General features: G+C 42.3%; 1 long non-coding RNA gene across 1 annotated transcript; it reads left to right on the top strand.

The window, feature by feature from the left end:
* Positions 1–2,255: 2,255 nt before the first annotated feature.
* Positions 2,256–5,319, top strand: LOC141731986 (uncharacterized). Its single transcript, XR_012583893.1, has 4 exons — positions 2,256–2,432; positions 2,989–3,183; positions 3,607–3,755; positions 3,901–5,319. It is a non-coding gene; the product is annotated as an uncharacterized LOC141731986 (long non-coding RNA).
* Positions 5,320–5,663: the final 344 nt, after the last annotated feature.

Genomic DNA, 5,663 nt, shown 5'->3' with positions numbered 1-5,663 from the left:
ATATATATAGATAATAATAGATAATCATTAATAGATAATCTAATAAACCATGTGAATAAAATAATAACTATTATTTTAATATAAAATATTAAAATAATTATTTATTTATATAAATATCAATATAATGAAATAAAATATAAATAGAATATAGTTTTTAATATAAATATTTATTATTTAATTTTTATTATATATATCTATTATTTTTATTCATGTTTTATATATTATAATATATATTATATATATAATAATAGGATAGATATATTCTATATATAATATAGAATGTAATAATGTATAATAGCATAATTATTATATAATAACATACAATAATATATTATTATATTATTATATTATTATATTATTATATTATTATATTATTATATAATATTATAGATTATTATAGATTATTATATAATAATATATAATATTATAGATTATTATATATAATATTAATATATTATATATTATTATATATTAGTATATAATATATTGTTATATATTATTATTATATTATAATATTATTGTATATAATAATAATAATATATAATAATAATAATAACTGTCAGTAATATAAGAATAAATAATAATTAATAATAATATCACTGGGATAACATTTTCTGAGAAGCTGCACACAATTATCCTGAGCTGTTTTCACGGATTTATCTGCTCTCCCTTGGCCTTGTGGGTTTCAGGACTCACTTCAGGGTGTCAAATCCCATTTTTTGTTCCACTTCCAGGCCCAGCCTTGCCCCAACGGCACCTACAGTGAGCAGAGGGGGCTCAGCAGCGCTGCTGGGTGCTCGCCCTGCCCTGCAGGGAAGTTCTGCTACGCTGATGGGACAGAGAATTCCTCAGGAATCCCTCACCCTGTAAGTACAGCCCAGCTTCTCCCAGATTTTCACCCCAAAATTCTTACCCCAGGCTGCATCTGTTAATGGAGCCAACTTTGTTCTTGGTACATGTCTTTATTTATTTCTGTCTTCATTTTGCCTTCTGCCTGTCAGTGCCGGCTGGGAAAGAGGGTTCAAAGGTGGGGAATTGCTGCTGCTCCTCATCTGATGAGTTTTGGGGATTTTTCATTGCATTGTCCCAGGGAAGAATGAACTTGTCAAATATTAATAGATATTTAAAAAAAATAAAAGTGCAGATGGATTCTCTTCCACATGGATGAATCCATGGGTTTATTGAAGAATGAGGTGATAATTCTGTCCCAGTTAGAGCTTTTCTCCAAATGTGGAAGAGCATCTTCCTCACAACAGGCAAAACTTGCAAGACTTGCCTCAATGCCAAGCTTTTACCCTAAACCCAATTTTCCTACAGTAATTATCCCACATGGTCAGAATTTCACTGGTAAATTCCCTTTCTTCCTCTCTTCCCTACCCCATCTGCTTGCAGTGAGGAATTGCTGCTGCTCCTCATCTAATGAGTTTTGGGGATTTTTCATTGCATTGTTTTGTCCCAGGGAAGAATGAACTTGTCAAATATTAATAGCTGTTAAAAAAAAATAAAGGGAATAAAAAAATGCAGATGGATTCTCTTCCACATGGATGAATCCATGGGTTTATTGAAGAATAAGGTGATAATTCTGTCCCAGTTACAGCTTTTCTCCAAATGTGGAAGAGCATCTTCCTCACAACAGGCAAAACTTGCAAGACTTGCCTCAATGCCAACCTTTTACCCTAAACCCAATTTTCCTACAGTAATTATCCCACATGGTCAGAATTTCACTGGTAAATTCCCTTTCTTCCCCTCTTCCCTACCCCATCTGCTTGCAGTGAGGAAACAGCAGTGAGGAATTGCTGCTGCTCCTCATCTGATGAGTTTTGGGGATTTTTCATTGCATTGTTTTGTCCCAGGGAAGAATGAACTTGTCAAATATTAATAGCTGTTAAAAAAGGATAAAAAAATGCAGATGGATTCCCTTCCACATGGATGAATCCATGGGTTTATTGAAGAGTAAGGTGATAATTCTGTCCCAGCTTTTCTCCAAGTGTGGAAGGGCATCTTCCTCACAACAGGCAAAACTTGCAGGGCAAGATTTTACCCTAAACCTATCTTGCATACAGTAATTATTCCCAATGGTCAGAATTTTACTGGTAAAAGTGTAAATTCCCTTTCTCCCTTCCTCCCTACCCCATCTGCTCGCAGTGAGGAAACAGCAGGTTGTTCAAATTGCAGGTGGAGCTGAACAGACTGGACAGAAGCAGCCGAGGCTGAGTGTTTGTGTTGTGTGTTGTGTGTTTTGTTGGCAGACAGGAGATTGCCCAGCTGGTTACCTGTGCCCTGCAGGCACTGGGTTCCCCTTCTCCTTCCCCTGCCCGCCTGGCAGCTTCTGGGACAACTCCAGCACGGGGGGACGAGGGGTTTGCAAGCCAAGCCCAGCCGGGCACTTCTGTGACTCCCCTGCCATGACACAGCCCAAGCTCTGCCCAGCAGTGAGTGCATTTCCTTGGTTTTGATGGGAATGAGGGATTTGTCTTTACAAACAAGCTGGTAGAGAAAACCAGCACTCAGATGGGAAGGATTTTATTGATTGATGAAGGAAAAAAGATATTTGCTTTTTCAAATAAAAAGTAGGTTTGCTAGGAAATGAAATTGGACATTGAAATATGAAAGAAACAATGGAGAAAAACTCTAAATTCCATAAGAATTAAAAATTAAAAGGGAGGGTTATATATTAAAGGGGAATCTCTGGTGTCAGGCATATTGGGGAGTTGGAACCTCTCAAGTACCTCAGAAATGGGGAAAGAGAGAAGGGAAATGTGGCTGGAAATTGGGATTAAAAGGAGGCTGAGTCCTCCAAAAATTGGAGAGATCCCAGGGGATGCCCCATGGCCTCTGCCTTGATTGGAATAAAGTTCCAGGACTGCTCTGTCTCCTTTTGGACATAAACCCCTGGTGTTTGGGGATTAATTTTCATGGAAGAAGCTGCTCTGGGGGGTTTATTCCATAGAAAATCCTTGCTTGTAGACACCTGGCTTTGTTTTGTAGGGTTTTTACTGCGCTGAAGGCAGCTCCAAGCCCGAGCCCTGCCCCGAGGGGACATTTGGTGACAGGCAGGGGCTGTCCGGACCCTCGGGGTGCAGCCCCTGTGCTCGGGGCTCCTTCTGTGCTGCCCCAGGACAGACTGGCCCCAGTGGGCCCTGTCAGGCTGGATTTTACTGCCAGGGCAGGGCTCTGACTCCAGTAAGTGCCAATGATGGGTTTTGCTCCTCTTCTTCTTTTTTGTGTTGTTTTATTTTCCCCACTGTGGCGCCTGTTTTGAACCCAGTGATTTGGACAGTCACAATTTTGTGCTGCTCACGCTCAAGTTTATGGCAAGAGGGCCCTCAAAGGGAGTGTGGCCATGTCATATTTTTCCCCTCTCTACACTGATAGCTTCTTAACTAAAAGGTCACCAGGTAAAAAGTCCAGTGAGTGTGAATCAGTGTAAAATTTCATCTCTGTTTATTCTCTTTGAATTTCCTTCGCTCAGTGTTTTCTGTTTTTTACACAAGAGCATGTCTTTATTTTTTTTTTCTTTATTATCTGCATCACTTTAATGCCTTAAATACTTAACCTCATTTTCTCCCCCCCCCTTTTTTTTAATGATCTTTTTCCCATTTTCAGTGGCCCACGGACGGTGTGACCGGAGCTGTGTGTCCTGCTGGCTCCTACTGCCCCTCTGGCTCTGACTTCCCCATCCCCTGCCCTGCAGGGACCTTCAGCAACACCAGCGGGCTCAGGAGCCTGCAGGAGTGCTTGGATTGCCCACCTGGGTGAGTGTCCAGCTTTGGAAGCAAACATGTCTCTAAAATTCCAGGGACATTTTTTTTTTGCTTTGGGATTGAGCTATCCAATGGGGAAAAAAACCCTAAAAAAAGGCATTATTGCTACCTAAGTTTGTTTTTTTTCCCAACTTAGCTTATACTGTGATGGAATAAACAACCAAGCCCCCTCAGGACGTTGTGAACCTGGTTACTTCTGCACAGGAGGAGCCAAAAGTGCTCTGCAGCACGTGGTGATGGAGGGACATTATTCCCTAGCAGGAGCTCTCAAAGCAGAGCCGTGTCCCCTGGGCACCTTCCAGCCTGTGAGTACTCAGGGTTCCAGCCTGGGGGGTCAGCAGAGCCCTGGGAAACTGTGAAAATGTGTGAGTAGAAATTCCTGAGGTGTTTGGAAGCTTGAAAAAAAGGGGGTTTGGGGGATTTCTGCTAATTTGGGTAATCACCACCTGCTTTGTTTTTACCCTGCAACAGAGGAAGAACCAAAAGCCTTTGGGTGAAGACATCAGATCCACCAGTTCAGGGCTGCTGCCTGCACCTCATTTGGCACTTTTTGTTGAGTTTTCTTGCACAGTACAAATTGGGAAGGGCTGCCGAGTCTTTGGCCTGGCAGGGGTGAATTTTGCATTTCCCTCGCTTCTGTGCTGATCAGGGCTGTGCCTGCCACTGCTTTAGTACTGCAGATACCCCAAATTCGTGGCTTTTGGACTGCAGGTCATTCCCTCCAGCGTTTATTTTGCAGCAGGGACTCCCTGGGAGTTGGTAGAACACACAAAGTTTATTTATTCTCATGGTTAGCAGCAATATCCCACCCCTGGGTAAGTGGGTGGGACCATAAAATATGCAGACATATTTTATGAAAAATCCTTTCCTTAAGATCTTTTTCTCCTGAGAAGCTGAGAAACAAAATGCAAACAATGGTTATCTGCTGCTGTGGAATGCAACAGGTGCATCTGGGATTGGTCTCATGTGGTTGTTTCTAATTAATGGCCAATCACAGTCAGCTGGCTCGGACTCTCTGGTCAGTCACAAGATTTTATTATCATTCCATTCCTTTCCTTTCTATTCCTTTCAAGCCTTCTGATGAAATAATTTTCTCTCTATTCTTTTAATATAGTTTTGGTATATAATTTTCTTTTAATATAATATAAATAATAAAATAATAAATCAGCCTTCTGAGCCATGGAGCCAAGATTCTCCTCCCTTCCCTCAGCTGGGAACCCCACCACAGGTAACAGCAATTCCCCAGCCCTGCCAGGCTCTGTGTTCTCTTTCAGGGCCGTGCTCAGTCTGTCTGCAGGGATTGCCCTGAGGGGACTTTCTGCAGTGAGCCAGGCCTGGCTGCCCCCCAGGACTGTCCCAAAGGCCATTTCTGCCCGGCTGGCAGCTCCGTGCCTCACCCATGCCCCATGGTAAGAGTCAAACACGGATTTGTTTCCCAAGCAGCGACTTCCATGAGGGTTCCCTCCCTGGGCAGGTGTGCCCAGGACACAGGGGAAGCCTGTGGTGCAAGAGGGGCTCCTCTCTTCTTGATGGACTGAGGGTTGATTATCTGAGGGGTGGTAACTGGGTTGAGAGTCTAAGGTTCTGTTTTGTGTGGTGGTGGAAATTGGGGGGAAAGGACGAGGAATGGTTTTGGGAGGTTTTCATTCTGAGTGCTGTGTGTTCCTTTTTTCATATTGTAAGTTAATAAAGTTCTTTTCCTTTATTCCTAAGCTGGAGCCTTGCTGTATTTCTGATCTATAAGCTTTGCTCTGTGTCTGGGCACATGTCACAGCACACACTGGGCAGAATTTATTTTCGTGGGGGCACTGGCATTGTGCCAGTGTCCAACCATGCCAGCAGGGCGTGCAGTGGCTGTCTCTGTGCAGGGAAGTTTCTCGGATGTGGAGAGGGCAGGAT

This window comes from Zonotrichia albicollis, chromosome 27 (assembly GCF_047830755.1).
Source record: "Zonotrichia albicollis isolate bZonAlb1 chromosome 27, bZonAlb1.hap1, whole genome shotgun sequence".
Lineage (NCBI taxonomy): Eukaryota > Metazoa > Chordata > Aves > Passeriformes > Passerellidae > Zonotrichia > Zonotrichia albicollis.
The sequence above is the reverse complement of the archived record's forward strand: the minus strand, read 5'-3'. Positions and strand labels throughout refer to the sequence as shown.